At 38.7% G+C, this 24,254-nt stretch overlaps 1 protein-coding gene across 4 annotated transcripts in view; it reads right to left on the minus strand.

Moving 5' to 3' along the window:
- YES1 (YES proto-oncogene 1, Src family tyrosine kinase) overlaps window positions 1-23,814 on the minus strand; it is a 56,520-nt gene extending 32,706 nt beyond the window's left edge. Inside the window, exon 1 of one of the 4 annotated variants that reach the window (XM_072949159.1) lies at window positions 23,408-23,814. The gene's annotated coding sequence lies outside the window, so the exon portion shown is untranslated. Of the gene's footprint in view, window positions 1-22,674; window positions 22,814-23,095; window positions 23,281-23,407 lie in introns of those variants that run through there. The other 3 variants (XM_072949157.1, XM_006205124.4, XM_072949158.1) reach the window with 3 other exon arrangements.
- Between the last annotated feature and the right edge of the window lie 440 nt (window positions 23,815-24,254).

Genomic DNA, 24,254 nt, shown 5'->3' on the forward strand with positions numbered 1-24,254 from the left:
CACTGAGTTACTGATTGCAGCAGCCTCGGTGGCCTCCCTGCTCTCGCCTTTGCACCCCCCACAGGCTTTTCTCAAAGTATCAGCGCTATCCTCTTAAAACACAGATCATTTCACAACACTCCCCTGCCACAATCCGTCCAAGACTTTCTGTCGCACTCAGAGTAAAAGCCAAAGTTCCTACAATGGCCTTCAAGACCTTACTACAGGGATAAATTGGGAGTTCGAGATTTGCAGATACTAAGCACTATGTACAAAACAGATAAACAACAAGTTTATACTGCATAGCACAGGGAACTATATTCAGTATCTTATAGTAAGTTATGGTGAAGAATACAAAATGAATATATGTATGTTCATGTACGACTGAAGCACTATGCTGTACACCAGAAGTTGATACAACATTGTAAACCGACTGTACTTCAATAAATATATATATATATACACAAAAAACACCCTACTGTGGAGCTCCCATTACTCCTCTTATTGCATCTCCTATTGCTAAGCCCTCACTTGCCCCGAACCTTCCTGCCATCCTGCAGACCGGCCAGGCACACTCCCGTCTCGGGCCACTGCACTTTCTTCTCTTCACCAGGAAAGCTCTTCTGCTACAGACCCGCATGGCTCAGCGTCTCAGCTTCTTCAGCTCTTTGCACTACTATCACCTTCTCAGTAAGAACGTCTTTCACTGCTCTATTACCACCTTCTTAGTAAGAACCTCTCTGACTGCCCTCTCTATAAAGCAGCAATGCAACATTCCCTAGAGTACTGCCTATTCCCCTTAAATGTGCTTTATTTTTGATAGCACTTAACACCATATAATACATAAGGGTTGAGAGCACAGGCTCGTGTTGTTTGTTTACTGAAAGTATAGCACAGTGGTTAAGAACACAGATTTTTAGATACAGAACGTCTGGGTTCAAAGTCTGAGTCCACTGCTCAGTAGCTGTGTGAACTTTGGCAAGATACTCAACCTTTCTGTGCTTCAGTTTCCTCATTTATAAAATGGGAATAATAAAAGTAAGACTGAGAGTGACTGTGACAATTAAATGAGTTGACACATATAATGCACCTGTAACAGTGCCTAGCATAGTAATAACCACTAATGTTTGCTATGATGGTGATGACCTGGAGGATAATAACGGCTGTCCTCTCCAGAATGTAAGAACGGCAAATTTTGTTTTTAAAGTTTATTGAAGTATAACACATATGCAGAAAAGTAAATACAACAAATGTACAGCTCAATGAATTAGCATAAAATGAACACCAATGCACTCACCACTCAGATAAAGAAACATACTTAAGTGCCAGCCACCATCCTAATGGAAATACACCTTGCAGCAGATTGCTGGGGCAGAGTAGGCACTGCACGACAGTTTTCCAGGGCGGCTGCAGCAGTTTATAATCCCACCAAGAGATTACGAGAGTTGCCACTGCTTCACATTTTCACCAATACTTGTCATTTTCACTCTTTTAAAATTTATCTGCTCTGGTGGGTGTGCTTTCAATTTTATGTTCATAATTATTAATGAAGTGAGCACCTTTACATGTTTATTGGCAATTCTCTTTTGCGAAATGTCTATTCAAGACACTTGTTCACTTTTTTATAGCGTTGTCTGTTTTTCTTATTGATCTATAAGGCATAATCTGTAAAATTCCCGGAACCTAGAACAGAATATTCCCAGAACCTGGAACATAATGAGCATCAATAAATATTTTTTAAATGAACGAATGCTTGCTGTTTTCCTTCAGATCCTAATCATCTCCATTTCTACAACTCTGCTTCCTCATCAGATAATTTGTAGTGATTCTCAACCTCTAATCCATCCCAAAGGGGTTCTAACATGTAAACTGCTTAATAACCTTTATAAAGTAGACCTGAACACTCTCCAGGACAAATCTTTCCATGGCTCCCTACTACCTACAGAATAATATACCAAATCCTTAACCTGGTATTCCAGGTTAACTTCCCCAATTTACTTTCCCAACCTGCTTTCCCTACTACCTGCTAATATTCCAAAACACAGACTTGGGGTTGGGGAAGACAAAAAAGCCAATTAGACATTAACTGTGCAAATAAGATGGCAGAGACTGTCTCTCAGGTAGTCCTGGCAGGATGCGTGCAAGTCCACAGACAAGAGAGAACAAAGTGGGCTTCTGAAACCGGAAGTAGTTTGGTGCTCAAGTACAACATGGAAGAGTATGAAGAGGAAACAAGAGGCCGGAACAGAGCCTACACTACACAGACCTTACATTTCCTTTTACTTAATATAAATTGCTTTAGCTGTATGGGCATTCATTTAATTTTTGTTGAAAGAATAAATCACTGAATTGTAACTTGATTCTAATTCTTTCCAACAACCTGCGTAACACTTGTGTCTACCCCAAGGGCCAAGCAGAGCATGCATTCTAGAAATACTTGCAGGTTTTCCAATTATTTACTTAACTTACCAATTCCCTAAGTCATATAAAGTTTTTCAACTTTGTATCAGGCGGTCATGTATCAGAATTACCTATACTGTATCAGAATCCACTTTGTAACAGCATGTTTAGCAGAGCTGGAGCAAATTTGAAATACTTTTTTCAGTGCATCTGGCTCAATCACTAGCAGGTGACACTTATACTGTACACTATGTTAAGGTATTTTGTTTTAATATTTTATACTTTGACAGTGTTTTATTTCCAAAGCACTTTATTATTTAATTTGATCCTATAATAATCCTAATGTTATGGGGGGGGGTAGGTGTAAACTCTACATCTTACATTTGAAGAACCTGTAGTCTGGGGAGGTTAAGTCACTTGCTCAAGCAGGAGAAGCTAAAAGTGAGCACAACTAGAGAACTGGGTCTGAGTTCTATGCCACACTCTTTCCACTACCCACACAGCCTCCAGGGAAGCCTGTGTATAACATTTTCTGTTCTTTGGCTAAAGGGCTAATGTTTAATAACTTACAATGTTGCAAACATGATAAAATTTTTGGCAGTCAACCTCACTGCTCCACCTACAACACAAACCTACTAACTTTGAAACCAGCATCCCGTCCCTCTCCATCATGACCATGTTGTCTTATTATTAGTAAAACTGATTATTCTCAGATGACTTAACATATTTTTGAACTCTTAAAAAAATGTACATTATTTCTATAAACTAACTCTAGCAAGCTTACCAACTGTGACATTTTATGCTGTATCCAGCAAGGGGGTAAAAAACCCTAGTCTGGCACTTTGCTCAGATAGCTCCAATTTACAACCAAGAGTTTTGAATGTTTAAGAAATCCTAGAGAAATAAATTTATAGACTTAATGTCATAAAATACAAAATGATCAATCTCCATAGGACACAGCGCTCTACAGACCAAAAACACAATGATTTTTTTCTCTTTCATTTTAAAATCCCCCTCGCTTTAGCATAAAACACAAAAGATAGGCAGGACTACGAAAGAATAGAAAACAGACGGAGAAGAGGAAACATCACACTACTAAAGGGTGTGCACTCTGTCTTATAAAAGCAAACAAAGAACTTAATTTTCCAATGGTCAAAGGAGAATAGAAAATGTGAGCAAATGGAAACCTGAACTTACACTCCCATCGACAGAAATTTCTACTATCTTTTTTTTCTTTTTTTTTTTGTACGTTAGATATACAAACAAGTGACCTTAAAGAAAAAGCCAACTCATTCTAAATTCTGAGTAGTTCCTCATGATTTCTTTAATGATGTCTGTCTGGCACAAGATCAGCCATAAGGACCTAATGTAAAAGAACTGTAAAGAACACTTAAATTTTATTGTGCTTGGAAGTATAGTAACAAATTACATAGTAAAGCCTCAAGATTTTCTTAAAAATTATTAAATTCAACACAAAATAGATATGAATTATGAAGATCCCAGATAAAAATTACATTTGGCCAATTCAGGCAATTACTAAAAAGTTGTTAGTGGAAAGGTACTTGTAAAATATTTATTAGGCATTATTCTGTCTACAAATTAAGTCAACTCTCAAAAAAAAAATAAGCTGATTTTATATCTATCTGAAGATTTTTTAATATCCTCAGATTTCCACACCTTACCTACTGTCTTTGTCAAGATTCTTGACCTAGAAATTACAATAAACAGATGCTACTTTCAAGTCCTTATGGAAATTAAATGTTCCTAAGACACTATATAGATTCTTCTTTAGTTGGAGTTTTAAATCTTGAAAATATATCATTTAATTATTTCTATAATAATGTACATATCCCTCCCATTTATCTTTTTAAGACTAAAGAGAAGAAATCAGATATACACACATTTTTAGAAATATCAGTTTATAAAACCGACCCAAAGCTCTTAAGTTTCCCCAAATTCCTGTGATATTTTATTTCCATTATGCTTCTGTTGTAACAGTATCTTGACTTTCAATGTATGTCTTAGTCAACAATTTAAAACCTAAAAGTTTAAACATGAAATTAATGCAGATCTGAGGAGAGGGAGCCTTTGGCAACAGAAGCAAGGAACAGTCAGATGTGTTTCAAAAGTCAAAATAAATCATATGACGAGGAGTGTGGCGGGAGATGAGTTTAGGGAAGCAGAGAAGTCAATCAGTTTAATCTGTTACCTCTCAGGCTATGAACCTTGCTGCCTTTGGATATGTTTTGGTGCAAGTCTCCTGTTAAATCACCAGCCTCTTATAAGGAATAAACAGCTATTATCCTCAGTTCTCACCTCAGGCTAGTATTTCTAGTAGTAAGAAAGAAGTTTTAAAAATACATTTTGATTGGTGTCCAAAAATTTAATCATAACTTGTTCATATTATGTATGTTTAAAAACCACTGTTTATTAAAAAACTATTTTGAAATAATTTTAGATGTATGGATGAATTATAACCATTTTCTTTTCAAACAATGTGCTTTTTAGTTTATTTTGTTACCTAATATTCCTTCTGAAACAAGATGTTAAAATTACTACAGTAAGTAGTTTACTGTGGTTTTGTTGGAGTTTAATACAGTGCTTTAAAATGTTTGCTTCAAGGGGGAGGGTATAGTGCAAACGGTAGAGCAGATGCTTAACATGCACACGGTCCTGCGTTCAATCCCCAGTACCGCCTCCAAAAATAAGTAAATAAACCTAATCTACCCCCTCCAATAAAATGCTTGCTTCAAAACGAATTGCCAAATGTTAAAAGGTATTTTAATTTTTTAACTTTTACGAAGAAAATCCTGTCCTGTCAGCAACAAAGTTTTTTAAAAACTATGGTTTTAGCCTACAATATATACTTAATGTTTTGTTTTGTTTTGCTTTCCACTTTTCTTGATACTGGTTTTGAATGAAACAAAATAATTCCCTGGGTATCTAATAGGTAAAAGGATATGTGAAGTACCAATTTTGCCTTTAAATAGGTCTGTTTTTTCCTTCTAAAAATAAGTCTACAGAATAATGGTAATTACACAGTAGAATGGCAAAGACAAGCCATGACTTTCTAGCAATTTGTTGGAAGAGAACATAAACTTACTTTTTAAATTAACAGGAAAAAGTCTTTTAGATCCTCTAAAATACCAGAATTTATTTGATACCTACAGGCATTCCCCTACAGAACCATAAAGGGTGAAGATGAAAGACGAGTTCTCATTTTGTCAGAAGATCCACCCTGGAGAGGAGGCTCTTTTAGCTGGGACAGTGGTCTCCTGGGCACCCACTGGAACATCTTCCAGGAATCTCAAATTTATCACGTCCAAAATGGGACCTGCCATCTCTGCCATCAAAACCACTCTTCCTTCTCTGACACTCAAGTGTTAGTGAATGGGGAGAACACTGCTCCAGTCCAGCCTGCTGCCTTAGTCAGAAACTTGAGAGTCATTCTTAACTCACAGCTGTCCCATGCACCACAGATTCAGTCACAGGATCTGACCATACTACCCTGTAATCTCAACATTCTTCCACTTTTCCCTCAACTAATTACTACTTCCCTTGGTTACTAATCATGTCTTTTACTCTTCCTTTAAAGACGAGAAAACTGAGGCATAGAAATTATGTAACTTGCCCCAAATCAGAGATAACGCCCAGGCAGCCTGGCTCTACAGCAATGCTATCCAGTAAAAATATAATGTGAACCACATATAGAACTTCAAATTTTCTAGGAGCAACATTAAAAATGATGAAAAATAAACAAATGAGATTTATATGATATTATTTCGATAATATCTTATTTAACCTAATAAACCCAAAATAGTACCATTTCAACATGTAATCAACAAAAAAAGTTGAATTATTTTATTCTTTTTATCATTTTAAGTCTTCAAAATCTGGATGTATTTTACACGTATAGCACATCTCAATTGGAACTAGCCACATTTCAACTGCACAAATGTTCCATGTGGCCAGAAGCTAATTCCAACGTTGTGGTTAATAATAAGAAACATGTATTTGGTTTTCCTATTTCTAGCCCAGAGCTACTAAAGCCCTTGGGATTTTCCTAAGTGATAAGCACAATAAAGGTGAAGGAACATCTTTTTTTTTCCCACTTGTTTTATTTTTTAGATTCCACATGTAAGTGAAAACATAGTATTTGTCTTGAGTCTCTTTTATAAGGGCATTAATCTCATTCATGAGGATTCTGCCCTCATGACCTAATCACCCTCAAAGGCCCCACCTCCAAATGCCTTTATAACAAATACTTACGTTATTCATAAGTCACTTCCAAGCACACCTGAATTTACAAGTGGAAACCCCTATGGGAGGAGGGCTGGTTGCCGAGAAACTAACCCTGTGAATTAGGTGGTAAGAACTTTCAGGCCCACCAGACACTCCCACCTCAGGAGAGGAAGATGGAAGCTGAGCAATCACCAACGGTTAATGATTTAATCAGCCATGCCTGTGTCAAAAGGCCTCTACAAAAATCCTGCCAGAAGAGGTTCAGAGACCTTTCAGGTGCTGAGGAGACCTGGAGGTTCTGGGAGGGTGGCTTACCTGGAAGCCTCACACCCCTTCCCAGAGACCCTGCCCTATGCATCTCTTCCACTGCCTGTTCCCAAGTGTATTCTTTTATAATAAACCAGTAACCTAGTAAACTGTTTTCCTGAGCTGTTAGCCAGTACAGCAAATTATCAAACCCAAGAACGTGTTATTGGAAATCCCAATTTATAGCAGTTGGACAGAAGTTGTGGGTAATGTGCAGACTCACTATTTACAACCCTGATATGATATTTTCACAAGTAATGAAATAGAGATAAATGAGATAAGGGTTTTTATGTGAACTCTTCTGGCATAATTATGTTTTAGGTATGTCTATCCAAAAATAGTTGCTCCAAAGTTTTGGTAACTTTGAACTTCAGAGTTTTTCTAAATTAAGTTAAATGATGGGAATTCATTGACTATCAACATCATTTCAAATAAGATAAAATACTGGAACATTAACTGCTAAACAAGTCTAAGTTTACCTACTTTTGACTTTTTATGAGAGAAAAACTAAAGTTTATTTGGGGGGGGTATAGCTCAAGTGCTAGAGCACATGTTTGGCATGCATGAGGTCCTGAGTTCAATTTCCAGTACCTCCTCTAAGAAAAAAAAAAAAAAAACTAATTACCCCCCCCAAAAAAAGGCGTCTCAGAGAGAGCAAAGGGAGGAAGAAACTATCAAAACAATGAAAAAAAAAGTTTATTAGACACATCTTGTAACAAAATTGAAAAAAGAATTTATTTATGAGAAACTAATATTGTAAATCAACTATACTTCAATAAAAATAAATTATGCTATGAAAAAATGTGTATTTCTAGAGGTTATAGACTATGTTCATAAATTTGCCAATCAGGAAATGCAGATATGACAAACAGTCCGCAATCACTTATTTCTTAGTTTTCATCAGAAATTAAGGTTTCTGAGAATTGAGAATTCTAATTAATACACGTAATTAAAACTAAAAATTAATACGGGAAACATCTTTGTATGCAAGGAAAAAGAAGGTATAAGGAATGGAAATGCACTGTGGTAAGAGAAAGAAAAGTAATTTGGTCCTAAAGCTGGTTATTTCTAAATGGGAAAGAAAACAGGACAAATTAATATGGATATAGAAAGTTGTAGAAGCTTTGCAAGAGAAAATAAAAAATCTTTAGAAAGGAATTCTGTGTGTGATCAGGAATAAGATTAGAATGAATTTAATTGAGTGAATGAATTTTAATATTCAAGGTAAGATGGTGCAAAACCTGACTTTGTTTTCTTTGTTAGGAGAACAAACTTTTGGGGGGGAATATTGAGCTGCTAATTTTCCTTACCTTTTAAGTAATTTGTTGTAACTTTATTTGCTTCTGAAATCTTTCATTGTCACTTTTTTATGTGAATAAGTTTTGTTTCACAGTGACCTGTGATCCTATCTGACCAAACGTTTTGAAACTTGGTGTGCAACTTCCATTCACAAACTGAGGCAGGACTACATCTTTCAGGAGGAAACAGACAGAGCAGCTGTTGCCCCATTCCCTCAAAGATTTGGGGAAAGTCAAAACAGGAGTGAGGACTGAAACCAAGTTCCCCTAAAACCAACTTCCATTATAGAGTTTATGATTAATTTCTCTACCCAAAACTGTATTCCCTTTCTTGTCCCCTCTGACCTCAATCCTGTGCTAACTCAACTAGTCAAGTGCCTAAAACTGCTGTAGCTGATAACATCATTAATGCACTAATCCTGCTGTTGTAGCTATCAGTAACATACAAACTCAAGTTGTTTCTGCAGGGCAAGATGCGCTAACAGACCCCCGAGCCACGGACCACCTGGCCAGAGAATCAGAAACCAGAGATATCCTGAACCCCAAAACTATGATTAAGATATATCACAGATACGTCACACGACCATGATCAATTCCAATCTCTCTGTTCTTCCTCCCCTTTGAAGGTACCCCCAACTCAAAGACTAAGCTGGAGCGGACCTGAGGCTTACTCCCACTCCCTTGCTTGATGCCCTGCAACAAATTCCTACTTTGCTACAAACGCCTGTTGTCAGTTTGGCTTTCTGCACACTGCAGGCACAGGAGCCTTTTGCTCAGTTTCAGGGCCTGGGACATCTTACACTAAAAAAATTAAGTAGTACTCAGAAAACGATGTGGATATATCAAAAGCACACAGGAACCATCTTGAAGAGGTTCTTGCTGGCTGAATATAGGATGAATTTGAGCATCAAAATGAGTAGTGACACTAATGGATTATAGCTGGTTGACTAAAAGAAAATACAAAAATCACTCTTGATAATAAACAAATGAGTGAGAAGGGGAGATTTTCTTACAGAATCCCAACTAATATGTGTAGAAGGAATTACAGAGTTAGAAAAATATTATTTTGCAACCATCAATTGCAATAATCAATTCAAGCAAGACTCATTCACAGAGTCTAAAACTATTTTCCCATATATCAATTACTAGTGAAAAAGAGAAAAATACTAACTTTACAGTGGAGAAATCTGACAGGTATCACCTTACCTAAGCAGAGTTAACACTGCCAATAACGGGACAGACTAACAAAGTGTGCCTCCTGATGTTTATTCTAGGAAGGACACAAAACCTCTGATGTAGTATTCCTGCCCTCATTCATAATCTGAATCTAATCATGAGAAGCACAGACAAACCCTCAATGAGGTGCACTGTATAAAACAAGTGTTCTGACTTTTCAAAAATATCAACATCATGAAAGATAAAGGCTAAAGAACTATTCAGATAAAATGAGACTAAAGAGACATATATGCAGTGGACTGGATTCTGGATTTTTGCTACGAAGAACATTATTAGGACAATTAGAAAATTTTTGATTATGGACTGCTGTATTAGTTTCTAGCACTGCTGTGTAAAAAATGGAGTGGGGTAGGTAAAACAACAGAAATGTATTCTCTCACAGTTGCAGAGGCTAGAAGTCCAGAACCATGGTGACAGCAGGGAACTCTGAAACTGCAAAGAATCTTTCTTGCCCCTTGCTAACTTTCGATTGTGGCTGGCAATCCCTGGGGCTCCCTGGCTTGCAGCTACATCACTCAGTCTCTGCCTCTGCTGTCAGATAGCATTTCCTCTTCTTATCAGGACACCGGTCATCTAGGATTAGGGCCCACCCTAATTCAGTATGACTTCATCTTAACTTGATTACATATGCAAAGACCCTATTTCCAAATTAGGTCACATTCATAGGTACTGGGGGTTAGGACTTAAAATCTTTGGGGGAGCACAATTCAACCTACAACAACTATTAGGTAACTGTACTACAATGATGTTAAAATTCTTGAGTTCGATTGATTATACTGTGGTTGTATATGATGTCCCTGCTTTTAGGAAATACACTCTGTAAGTCCTTCAGGGTAATGAGAAGATGTTTGCAACTAACTTGCAAGGTGTGGGTGGCGAGGAGGATACCCACACACATATATACAAGGTGGGAATGACAAAATCAAATGTGGCAAAATGTTAGCAACTGGTAAAACTGGGTGAGGAAGACCTAGGAATTCTCCGTACTATTTTTGCAACTCTTCTGTAACTTTGAAATTACTTCCAAATAACAAGATTTTCTAAAATCACACATAATACTTATGAATAAGCTTAACAAAATAATGTTCAGAGTTTATATTAAAAAAATAAAACTCTGGGGGATATAAAGAACCTTAATGGAAACATAGCACTTATCTTTAGATAGTAAGATTCATTATTATAAAGATGTCCATTCTTCCCCAAACAAATCTAAATAACATTATCTAAATCAAAATCACAACAAAGTTTATAGAAAAGTAAATGCATAAGGATAGCTGAGAAATTTTTGAAAAAATAAAAATGAGGAGATTGGTCCCACTAGTAATCACAACCTCACGGTTAAGAGTGTAGGCCCTGGAGTCAGAGTTGGTTACAGTCCTAGCTTGGAACTCGAATAAATGTAACTTCCTGAAGCCTGTTTCCTCATCTGTAAAAATAAAGACATTGAAGATACCTAACTCAGCTGCCTGCTTTGGCAGCACATACACCAAAACTTAAAGGATACAGATATTAGCATGGTCCCTTTGCAAGGACACACACATCTGCGAAGTGCTCCACATTAAAAGAAAAAAACAAAATTTTTTCATTAAACAAAATGGCTCCATGTCACAACATTTAAGCCAGATTTTCAAAAGAAAAAAGAATACCTAACTCAGGGTTTTGTGAGAACTGAATTAGTTAAAACATGTTAAACTATTTGCCGTGACGAGCAGCAGACAGGTAATACTCATTCCATATCAGCCCGTTAGCCGCTGCTCTTGCTGCTGTTACCAGGGGCACGATCACCTTCATTGACAAGCTCTGTGGTTTTGGCACAGAAATAAACAAGTAAATATCTGGACGAGAAAAAGTGCCCTTAAACAAGCCTGAGAGTGAAAAGAATTTGTAAATGCTAAAGGTGGCATTTTGAATCAGCGGAAAAAGGAGAGATTTAATAAACAGCACTGGTGAGCTCTACCATCTGATGGAAGAAAAAAAAATTGGAATTTATATATGTTGTGAGATAAGAATCCAAAGTAAATAGCTAAATTATTTGCAATATAAAATAAAATAAAAACCTATAAACAGAATTTTTTAAATGATCATCAGTTGTGGGATGTACTCATAGAACACCAAATTCAGAAGTCACAAAAGCAAAATTATTTTTAATACTTTTTTAAGATAGAAGGAAAATATTAGACAAAATAAACACAAGCAGAGATACAAAGTGCAACATAAAGGATTAATAGCCATAGTATATGAAGAATCCCTAAAAATCTGTAAGAAAAAAACAACTCAAGAGCAAAATTGGCAAAGGTTATGAGCAAGCAGTTTACCACACAGGAAAACGCACAACAGCCTTCAACTGAAAAAGCAAGTAAAAATAACTGAGGGATCTCTCTTCTCATATATAACTAAAAAAAAAAAACAAACAAAACAATGTTCACGGATACCATGGGATAAACAAGCATGCTTATATACTCCAGTTTAACTTTGCTTTAAAGAAAAAAATATGGAAATACATAAAAAGAGTGTTAAACCTGTTACTATCCCTGACTCTGAATGTCATCAAAAAAAGACAAAAGCAAAGTCTATAGTGCCATTAGAAGACTTAATTACAGAAAGGGGAAAATAAAACAGACAAAAAAAAAATGTGGAAAAGGAATAACTGACCCTTGCTGTTAAAAGGAAACTAAGCTTATCAGGTCCAACCACTCAACAACACAGGAAAGAACCACTGACAGATGGTCTAGATGCAGCATTTACTCAAACTCCACAGACGTGGTTCAAGGATTCCATAAAGCAGTGCTGGACAATTAACTTAGCAATTACTTCTTTATAACTTTCCAATTGTTTATAAATGGTAACTATTTAATAAACTGTTATAGAATTCTGTCAAGATTCAAAGGCACTTTCAGTGCATACGTTTATTAAAATTTACCTTTTAAGGCATCATTTAATCATTTTCCTTTTTTTTTTTTTTTTTTGAGAAATCTACCTGTCTCCATGATTTCCTTCTTTGCTGGTGGGGCCCTGGGAATATCAGAAATGTCTTTCAGAACCTTCAGATGGAATTCCTCTGGACCTAGAAGCTTCGAATCAGTTAAAGCTAGATACCCTACTTTCTTACTCTTTTTTCCTAGCTTTTCTACTAAAGAGCAATCTCTTGTCACAGAAGTTAGGAGACTAAAAAGACATGCTAGGTGTTTCTCATTATCTATTATTTCAACTTTCCGAAGTTGTGGATCTGTGGCTTCCTTCCTCTGGCTGTGAATTTATCCCTGAGTTGTCTATGTTGTCATTAGTTTTTCCTTCTTCTAAGCATCAATCATTCTAAAAATCCTATTAATCCTCTGACAATAACCTAAGAGGTTCTCAACCCTCTCTTCTACTTGACCTTTATTAGAAGTTCCTCCAGACTTAAATTCTATTCATTTAAAAAAAAAATTCAAAAACTGAGTCCCAGTAGGAGTGGCTTAAGGAGATGGGGGGAGGGGAGGTGTGCGGTGAGATAGGGGAAAGAGGGTTTAGCTCCATCATAATCTCCACCTGCCACTATCCCCACCAAATTTTTTGATTCACATAATTACTATCTTTCCTCAATCACTGAAAATACTACATAAATGCAGATAAAAGCCCCATTCTACTCTGACCCTCTCTCCCACCAGAGTGCTTCCCAAATTTTTCATATAAAAAGTCTGAGGCATTTTTAGACTTTTCATTCCTTTAGGTGGTATATCTCTCATTAGAATCTTAAACAATCATTATTAGTTTGCTTCTGTACTAATATTGTTGTCAAATTAAGATGATACCATCTATGCCCACACGTTTCCAATAAATATTTTAACTATGCTTGTACAACCAAATAGTGAATTTCCATATGTCTAACTCATTCAACTACTAGGTTACTTCTTGTCCCCCTCTGTGGCAGAGACAGCTACTTTTCTCCCCAAATTCGTCCTCCCCTTCTATGGTGTGAAGTTGTTACTGGAAGGTAGCTGCCCTGCCAAGGCCTATTTTTCTCAGCTCTACTTATAACCAGATATATGCATATGACTCAATCAATGTTACAGGAACTGATGTGTGCCAGAGTTTTTAAGAAGTATGGCTGCTGGAGATACATTTAAGACATAATGAAAAGAAACTCATTCATTCTAAGTACTTTACTTCTCTTTAACAGTTACAAGTCACTGCTAAATCAGACCTCGGTTTCTCCATCAGACTCAAGTAGGGTGTTTATGTGAATTCATCCTGCACGTTATTAAGGCCATCGCTTAACACTGGGCCTGCCACTCCAAGGAGTCTTGAGTGAAAAACACCTGTGGTTACTCCATGAGTTTTCAGAGGAGCTGGCTACTTGCTGACACTCCTTTCTCCTATGCCCATGGTAGGAAAATGTTGCCAGTGGACTGTTGTATTTTCCCACATTTAAAAAATACTAAATATGTGTCTACTATGTGCTATTTTTCTAGATGCCTGAGGTAACTTCAGTAAACAAAACAAAGATCCCTACCCTCACCGAGCTTACATTCCAGCGGCAGCCATTTCAATCATTTAGAATTGGCACAACAGTTTAAAACCTATCTGCCAGCCCTCAGTGTAGACTTAATAAACACAGGCAATGATGGAACTGTTGGGAGTGACGTGTGAAGGAGTTGTACTGCAGACAGTCTATGTGGGATAATAACACTACAAATCAAGCTGTATTCCCACTAGAAAACAATGCTCCAGCTTATTAGAAAGGACAAAGGGTACATTCTTAGATACAATGAAAGAAATAAATGGAAGCCAAAGAAGAAAGGGCTTCTAAGGTAGTGAAGGAAATCATTGTCAATGGAACTTGACACAGTAGCAAAAGAGTAGCCAACAAAATTTCCATTTAGAGCTTTAGATGGGACTCTTCATCCAGAGAGTGAGGAATTCATGGAACAACAAGATTTAAAGGAACAAACCAGTGTGGAAGAATCCCACTGGATTTCCTCTAGAAGGAAGTGCAGCTTTGAATGTTGGTGAGTCTGTACCAAGGTGTGGGAAATCGCCACCCTACTGACAAGGCAAATTAGAAGTGTTTTCTCTTTCTGTAGCATGTGCCTGAAATGTGATGGAGGACAATTTAGATAATGCAGACCTTCTACCTATTTCTGCTAATTCATCTGGGAATAAATCATATACTTACTAGGAAAAAAAAAAGCAATATTGTACAGCGGAAGTTTGATCCAGCTTTTGAGTCAAAAAACTGATTTGAGTACAAATCAGGGAGAGAAAGCCAGGAGATGGGGAGGAAAAAGAGAGAGGCTGACTACACATATACAGACTATACATACACTTTACAAACCCAAACTTACAGAAGAACAGCATTTGCTACAGTTTAATGTAATAACCCATTTTAGGCATGCTTCTTTGATTTTTGATGAATTAACTTTAGATAGAAAAAAGAAACTTGATTGGAAAAACATGTGAACACTGACTCTTTGTACATCTCATTTATAAAAAGATAAAGAATGCTTTAGAATTAGTATATTAACTTTGCATTTTAAATCCAAACCTACAAAAGGAAAGCATTTGCTACAGTTTAGTGTAATAACCCACCTTTTTCAGCACATATAATAGCTGACCTTGATACCTATTATGAAATACGTACCACAAAGCTATTTCCATTTAAAAGAAAAGTCTGAGTGTTGAAAATTCTCAGCCCCAATACAAATGTACAGTTTAAGGAAGAAGGAAAAAGATAAGAAATCCATCTTTGCTACTTAACCCTAAAGAAGTTCTTACAGGAAACAGTCTTGCTGTCAGTTACTCCCTTCCACTCCATCAACTAATAACATGACCTTAGCAAATTATATACACTGGCTGACTCTCACTTTCTTTGTGTGTAATAAAAACTTTTCTTATGTTACGATTTTTCTGTATACTTTGTAAAGGCATTTCAAAAATTTAAGTTAAACGTGTAATAAAGCATCTGTTAAGAAAAAAAACCAGGCTTTCTTCTTTCCTTATTCAATGCCCAACAGGAATGAACGGTGGGAAACAGAAAAAAGGACACAAAGAAAATGATAAACTCTGTATTATGTCCACTTTTCAGCTTCCCTCTTCTGTTTTCCTCATTTTTGCTTCTCATTCCCAATCTTTTGAAGTGTTTCCATTTCTCACACTGTCCTACAGGGACAGAGTAGGAAGCAAGTTTCACAGTGCCTAGCAAGCAGGTCGAGACACCAGGGAAGCTTCTGTCCTTAAATTAAGCTTAAGAGCAAGGGAGAGTCCTAGCACCTTAGCACAGAACTTGTAACAGTGAGCTTTACATAGTGAGGAGCTAGGAAGGTAGGGCAGGAGGGTGACTGCCAAGATTCTAGGTTCATCCACTGTATAATCAGAGCATTTAGTAGGCCAAGTATTTCATTTGTTCAAAGAGCTCAGCCGATTAAGAAAAAAAAAAACTGAAATCAATTAGAACATATTTACCACTGAAACACTGCTATATGTTTGTTAGGTTTTTACAGGTAAACTCCTAGAAATCTGCCTAGAAAGACTCCTAGAAAAACTGCCTAGAAATCTAACAAAAAGGCTAGCTTTACAGAAAAGAACTTTTTCCAGGAAGAAGATTTTGATATTCAACAAAGCAATTTTAGTTTCTCTCTTTTCTTTTCCTTTGTCCTTTCTTTGTTCTTTCTCTCTCTACAAAATCTATCTTGTAAATCTTGAAACGGACCATTTTCAAATGCCCACACTTATTTTGTTCTAAATATTAACTACATGTATTAAAGAAAAACATCCAAAACAATCAGTCTTTGATTTTGTTAATTAAAAAAGTAAATGTTTCAATATTAGTGGCTATTTTCCTGATACAATGTGGCAAAGCTGTCATCCAGTCACCATCACCTGTTAACTGACATCTCAACTATGTGCTTCACTAAATAAAGTCCTTTTCTAATTTCGCGACAAAATAAATCTGAAATTTTTTTAAAGCTTTATTTTCAAATGTGTTTTCTCATAGTAAAACTTCCACAGAGGTGTTGTGGAACCTGCCTATGGGTCACAAATACCTGCAATGAACTAATATTCAGGAAAACATCGACTAAAACCATCCTGCCTAGAGAATTGGATCTGTTTACTTGCGGCTGAATCGATTTTGTGCAAAGGGGTTTATCAACGTTTCAGATGTATCACACACTAATGCCATCAAAAACCAGACAAGTGTTCTAATGGATCATCACGCTAAAAAGACCCATCAATTTAAAAAAGGTATAGCAGCCTCATAATTACAGACTGTTCCACCCAACTGTGAATTCCTAGAAGGCAGGAGTCATGCTGCAATCATTTTTATAACATCAAAACTGGCATAGTATTTGTCGCACCACAGGTTTAATAAATGTCCACCTAATGAATGGAATGACACTGCGCTTGCTTGAGAAAGTCCAGTGTCAAGTCTATGGCTAAGTTTTTTACTCTTTACTTACCTGAGATCTCATTTTATTTCAAATGCTAGACTCTAAAACATTTCCTTAAACTTGTATCAATATAAAAACGTCAACTGTAGTAGACCCACACATTTATATAAGGCTGAAAACATCTGGCCCAACTATCTACTGTTTCAAATGGTGAGACTGAGGCCTACAGAATTCTGTGAATTGACCAAGGCCACACAGCTCTTCACTGTCAGAAGTGGAATTAAATTCCAGATGATCTTCTTCTACCTTTTAGTCTGTCCTTATGACAGCATGTTACCTCCTCTGCTGCATTTCAAATGCCTAACTGCTCTTATTTTACAACTATCTTTGATGTGGAAAATAGTAATTGCATCAGAACAAACATAAGAAATCAATAAACTCGCCATGGTACAAGTTCTAAGTATTAACTTACGCAGCAAAAGCCACCAATTTTCTCCAACCCACCCCAATTTCTACTTAATGCTAAGAAACTAAAAGTTATATTAAAAAATTAGGGAAGTGACTAACTTCTGTAATCAGTATAAGAAAACCTACGGTCTACACATTGCTGGGAACACTGGCTGAAACCAGACAATCTTTAAGTTTCAGTGGTCAGTCCTTTCCTCTCAGCACTTCCTGTCTCCACCTCCACTGCCATAATTCAGCAGACATACCCTATGAACTATGCATTCTTTCTTTCACACATTACATCAAGAAAATCAAGACTTCTTTTTCAAAAAAAAAAAAAAAGAAGAAAAAGAGAAAACAAAAGAAAAAAGAAATTGGAAGTGGAAAACACAAATAAAAGAATTCATGGAAATGACCCCAAAAAATGACTAAATTGAGTAATACCAGATTTCCAAAAAGTTAAAATGTAACAAACATTTTGATCTTTAAATTCTAAAACTGTAGTTCTCAACTCATTTCACCATTATAGATTCCTTTGTACATTCAATGAATGAAAAGGACTATAAAAAATAAACATGGGTATATACCAAAAAAGACTTTTTTCCTTTTGTCCTTGAAATATATAAATATTAAGTCATAATTATTATACTGACTGTCACTGATAACATGATAGGATACCAAATGTGTTTTTAAAAGAACTAGGATCTTGGAATTTCTACATTCACCAAAACAGTAAAAAAAAAAAAAATTCTTTAAAATAAACCTTATGAGAGGCTAGTGTAACTTAAACTACAAAGAGTTTCCAGTTTATGTTAGAAATAAAGTTCACATTTGAAGTTTAAACTGTTTGAACTGTTCTATAAAATTATTTTCCATAACAAAACTTTGAGGGTTAAAAATCTAAAGAATTTGTTTTAACATTAGCTTCTGAAAAACCACTAGGCTAGTTCTGCAAAATTTTAGTACAGGTATACCTTCAAAACATGTGTGTGAAGAAAGTCTGTATACATAAAATCATAAACATACACAGAATCGCATCCCTATACACAATTCAAAATTTACTACGGATTTATTCTACTAGTGACTGTTCTCAAAGATTCATAAGAACAGTTGCTTGCCACAGTAAGCACTAGGTCAAGTACACCACAGTCATGGAAAGAAAGAATCAGAATGCAAGGAGAGATATGCTTTGATACCGGGGTTTTGTGGGAGCACAAAGGAGGGGATCAACAGTATGTTCGAGGATGACAATATATGCTTGTTAATGTTCGAGTGTACAGTCTTCTACACTTTGTCCTTCCTTCTGGTTATACAAGTTTAAGAGCTATGTCTCGCAAAAACTCTATGCCCTAAACCAAATTAGCCAAATCCTGAACCACTAAATTCCAAAGCCAAAATTAGCAAGAGGAATAGTCTAGATTTTCCAACGGTAGTGGTAAAAGAGAGGACTGATGCTGCTGCTCTTTGCTCGGTATGGTTATAAACTAAGCTACATTTCAGAAGCAGCAAAATTTGCCTACGGCATCTTCCAGTCTAGGGCTTGCCATACACTGTCGAAGCTGTATCTGCGTTTGTTGATGTTCATCTTATCACACCACAGGAATAAAGAACAGGAAAAATAATCGAGGGTTCCTACTTGCAAAATTCAAGCAGTCACAGGGCACATGCCATGTACAGCTAGTTCTAGAAATAATCCCTCTTGAAGGTCTTCCACTTCCTGGAAGAAAAGTAGGGAGTCCAAAGAACCTGCATATCAGCTCTGCCACCCCTCAGACAACAGTAACAGCAGCAGCACTTCAAAGAGACACAGTTCAAAGCGCGACAGAGAATATGGTACATGCTTCAGAGAACCTGAAATCACATATATACTCAAACAAGGGAAACTGAAGGGCACTGCTATCCCAGCTTGGCGATGGGGGGAAGCGGGGAGTTGAGGCACAGCTTAGTCCACCAGTAACCTCATGGTACATTATCCTGTACTCTGAAATTACAGGATTCGCTCTCCTCCCTGGATTGAGCATCAAGATCTTAAAAGAATAACACCAGGTAAACCCAATCCAAACCAGAATGTGTTGCTATCAAGTCTGCTAGTTCCAAGACAACAGTAGTGCTGCTGCAGCCAATGATTCCTTGGCACACAGACACGTTAAAATGATACTGGCAGCAGTACCGGCTCTTCTCTTTCACCCTCTGCTGTTACTATAGCTCCTTTTGCTAAATCTGCCTCTGAGTTTAGACAGGAGCTGGATGGTTCATAATCACCCAGCAGCTGCAGCTGAGCAATAGTCAGCCTAATTGTGGCGCTGGAGCAGCTGAAAGGAAGAAAAGAGCTAATACAAACCCCACCACGGTCACACAAACCGCCGCACACACCACCAATGAGATACCAAGATACTTTAATAGGAACAGATGATTTCCTTTAAAGAAAAGCAGCAATACCTCGCTACAGGAACTTGTATGTGTATTACAGACCTGTTTAAATGTGAACTGAAGGTGACCTATGCCATGTAGGGTTCTGAACAATGGAAGATCTTAACTAAAACTTCCTGTAAATATCCACATAACAAAGACAGTGCCACAAACATCAACCTTTATAAATTGAAAGTTCCTGTGATATAAGAATTTGGCACAGACATGATCTCTTCTTCAACACTACAACAATGTAAAGCAACAACATCAACAACTAAAACAGCAAGCCATTACATAAAGCGAAGCAGCAAACGGCAACGACCCACAGCACGCTGGGAACTTCAACACCATACTGTCACTTAAAACAAAACATACTATTCCTCTGGGTGCTATACTACACATCTTCATAAAGTGAGGAAACAAAAACTTATTTTAGGCAGAGAATTTTAAGATAAACTTAAGACTATTAATACACCAGCTGAAATTACTAATCTAAAGAGCTACTGTTCCAGAAAACTGAAAATAGATCAAAGACTTTCTACCTTGATGCCATAGTAAATTTTGAGTTTTAACTGTCATGTTACCATAATTTTCTGAAAAATAGAGTATATTTTATATTTGATGACAGAAGAGTGTCCACTAGCTTAATAAACATACTTGGATTACCTTCTATTTGTCACTTACAATATACAAAAGCTGAAGAGGATTTAAAGTTAGTAAAACCTGGTGTCTTCCCTCAAAATACTAACATAATTAAAATGCTATTTACACGTGAAAGTAGATACATACACCTGTTGGCATATGCCAGTTATGATTTAGTAGGTGTAATCCTATTTGCAAATGGCAGCCCAGGCAGGCAGCGTTCTAAAATCAGTCACCAAATACTATTTATCTAGGCACCTTATAAAGTACATTACCCACAGCCTTCTTTAAAAAGGAAAAAAAAAGTTTCACACAAACCAAAACACAGACAGAAAAGCACATCGAACAAATGTTAAGACTTAATGAACTCTAAAGCCAACACCTCTGCAACCACCACCAGGTAAAAGAACTTTGCACCACTTCAGCAGCCAGGTCCCAGTCAACTTCCTCTCTCCTCTCTTAACTTTTACAAAAATTACTTACTTGCAGGTTGTTTTTCTTTTTTAATTTTGCTTGTTTTTTTAAATGGAGGTACTGGGAATTTAACCCAGGACCTCAAGCATGGTAAGCATGAATTCTACCACTGAGTTATACCCACCCCCTACTTCCTTGCAGGTTTTTAAAAAATACAATTTTATCACCCAAGTTTGCATTCCTAGACACCAGACCTTAGTACTGCTCTTTAAAATTTTTTGATATTAGGCTTTTTTTAAAATATAATGCTAATAGGAACTAATACATGATGTCTACACTAAATGGACTCACTAGATTAAAAGCTAAATATATTTATAGAGGAAAATTAACTCACATTATTTACTGCCTAAAAAGCTGCAAATCTGAACTTTGCATAAACAAGTCTTATACCATGTGTTGTTAATATTTCATTGACACTAGGTCATTGCTATTCTTTCAGAATATTTTTTCTTTTAACATTACATACCATGATGGAGATTTATTTACATAGACACTGATTTCTCAGCTTGAGAATTTACTGATTTAAAAAAAAAAGTAAACCATATATTAATACTATACTTCAGCCGTAAGACAAATTCCACCTATCCCAGAAGAGAAGTCAAAGCTGTAATTTCACTTTCGGTTGAACAGAAAGGAGTCAATTTTGTGGTTTATGAAGTCAGCAAAAACATACTGCAATATTAAAGCTATTATAACATTATGGTGGTTACAGCAGAGTGCATATTTTAAGAGCCCTTTTACATTTTATCCTGGAAACCTGGATATGAACTGTCCTGTACTTAGATTCAGACCAGAGTTATGTTTTTTTTTCAAATTTAGGACCCAATGAATTATCAACTAGCATTCAAAATCTCCACTAAGGTTTAGCTATATCCAAAAATTAAAACACAATAAAACTTCCTTTTTTTAAAGGGTCAGCTATGGCAGGAATCTCATATATCTTAGTAAAACAAAACAAAACATATTTGGCTTACTGAAATACAACTTTCTTACAGAACAATGTATAAAAATCAAATGTGATGTATACAAGATCCTTGGCTTCTAATACAAGACACTCCTTCATTACCCATCCATTCAAAATGTTTCATGTCCACTGTGTGCCAAGCATTGTGGTAATTAGCACATTAGAGTTCTCACATACTTCGTTTGCTTTAAATGCATAGTCACATGTACATATTTAGTAATATTTTCCTTAGAGTGTAAGTTTACTTTAGAAATTTAACAGGATGGTTTAAACACACTTAGAATTATCAAGATAACTTTGGAACTGCAATCCTGAGGTTGCAATGCACGAATATACTCCAATCATATGCATGTATATGAGAAATCATCCATGTGAACACACATACCAGCCGGAACATATATTCATAATAAATGGCATGAACAAAAAGTTTGATTTCAGTGAAGACTCAATCTGTCACTTCTTTAATAACTTATAAATTGTTAGACCATGTGGTATTCCGGGTCTGTCTCAATTAAATTAAGCAGAAAATAATTCAACCAGATACGAACTATGTTGGGTCTCACCCATTACAAAACAAAAATTAAAGCAGTCCCTCCATGGGACTTGATTTTCCAAGAGCTTCTTAAAACAACACGGCTCCCATGCCCAATAAAGCAAAAGCTGGAAGCAATTATCAAGAAAAACATACATTAAAACAAAATTTTCTGAAACACATGTGGATAGAGAATCGAACCAAATGGGAGGCGGAACGGCATAACACCATAAAAGTGCACGCTGAACGGCATATTTCCCAACCCCCAACCCAAAACAAAGGAAAACTTTAACATGTTGCGGTTTTCAATCAAACCAAGTGTAGAGAGAGGCTCACCCACTCGCCCTCCCCCCAGGCCCTCGCCCGCTCGCCCCGCACCGTGGAACCGGCGTCCGCGGACACACCGACCCCGACCTCCCGGACGGAGACGGGCCTCTGCCCCCGCTCCTTGCTTCGGCCCGAGTGAACCTCGCCGCCCCCTCGCCGGGTGGTCCGCACGACCTTTAAGACGCGGACGGGGGTGTCCCAGAGCTCTGAGGACCTTAGGTCGGACTTGGGCGGGACCAGGAAGGACTGGACGGGGCGGAGACCGACGCAGGGGGCCAGCAGGTAGCGCCGGGAAGGAGACACGCCCGCCGGGCGAGCCGGGCCGGGGGAGGGGAGAAGTTTCTCCCCAACTTCCCGACTCCGAGCCGGCGGGGGCGGGGAGCAGCGGTGCGTCCGGGCGCCGGGGCCTAGCGCTGCGGGGCCGGGGCCGGGGTCGGCCGCCTCCGCCCGCGGGGCCCCGAAGGGTCCTTACCTGAGCTCCAGCCGCGCTCGCAGGAGTCGCCGCAGCAACGGCTCAGGGTGGCGGGGAGGGGACGGCGGGCGGAGGCGAGGCCCGCGGGCCCTCTCCCTCCTCCACCTCCTCGCCCCGGGCGCCCGGCCGCAGCGACGACGGCACAGCCGGCCGAGGACTAGCTACTTCAGGAGGAGGGAATTCCCGGGCTCCCCACCCCTCAGCTTCACGCTCCACCTTCTCCCCGCGCGGGGCCCGCCCTCGCTCCGGGCTCCGCCCCTCGCGCGGGGGCGGGGGCGGGGGGCTACCTGCGCGCGCGCCCCGCCCGCTCACCGGAACTCGCGCGGCGCCCGGCCGGGCTGCAGCGACCCCGCCTTCCGGCGCCGGCGCGCGCCCCCCGGGGCTGCGGACAGTCTTGCCGAGGTGGCCGTCGGCGGCGAGGCCGAGTCACTTCTGCCGACCCAACATGGCGGCGGGGTCCAGGGCGGATTCCCGAGGCGGCGCAGGCTGAGGGGGCGTGAGGAGGAGGCGCTTCCCCACGCCGAGAGCAGCCCCACAGCGCCCCCTCCCCACCCGCGACCCTGAGGCCGCCGGCTAGCCTGCCGCCGGAGATGCGGTGGGGACGCCGCTTCCGCCCCCTCGGCCTTTCTCCTTTCCCTTCGGCGCGCTCTCTGTGGTGCCGGGGGGTTTGTGAGGGACAGCGGGGGCTCTGGGGGCTGGCTGTTTGCTCCTCAGTACCACGCTTCCGCACCCTTTGTCGCTGCGAGTGAAATCTCAGCCCAGCTGCGGGAGCCAGGGGGGGCGTTACTAACATCCTCATCACCCTCCTGATCGCCGTCCAAAAACGCTCGCGTCTGGCCTCCTTCCGATCCAGGGATCCTGTCCCAGCCCCAGGAGCTTCCTGTTGACTGTAGGTCAAACCAGCCTTGCCGGGAGAGAGAACCCTGGCTGAGTTCTGTTGGCGACTCTCCCAGTAATGGTGGCTTTGGCTTATCTCGGGACAGTGTATTCTTAAGCGATCCTGGCAGCGTCCCAGCCAAGGAACTGGGACAGGTATTACTGTCCTGTTTGACAGCAGTGGAAACTGAGGCTGCCACCCTGAACGAACGTGGAGCAGCCACAACTAGAATCCTGCTCTTCTGAATCCAGGCACCTTTCCTGCTGGCCTTGTAGCCAGTTG

Source organism: Vicugna pacos, chromosome 24 (assembly GCF_048564905.1).
Source record: "Vicugna pacos chromosome 24, VicPac4, whole genome shotgun sequence".
Lineage (NCBI taxonomy): Eukaryota > Metazoa > Chordata > Mammalia > Artiodactyla > Camelidae > Vicugna > Vicugna pacos.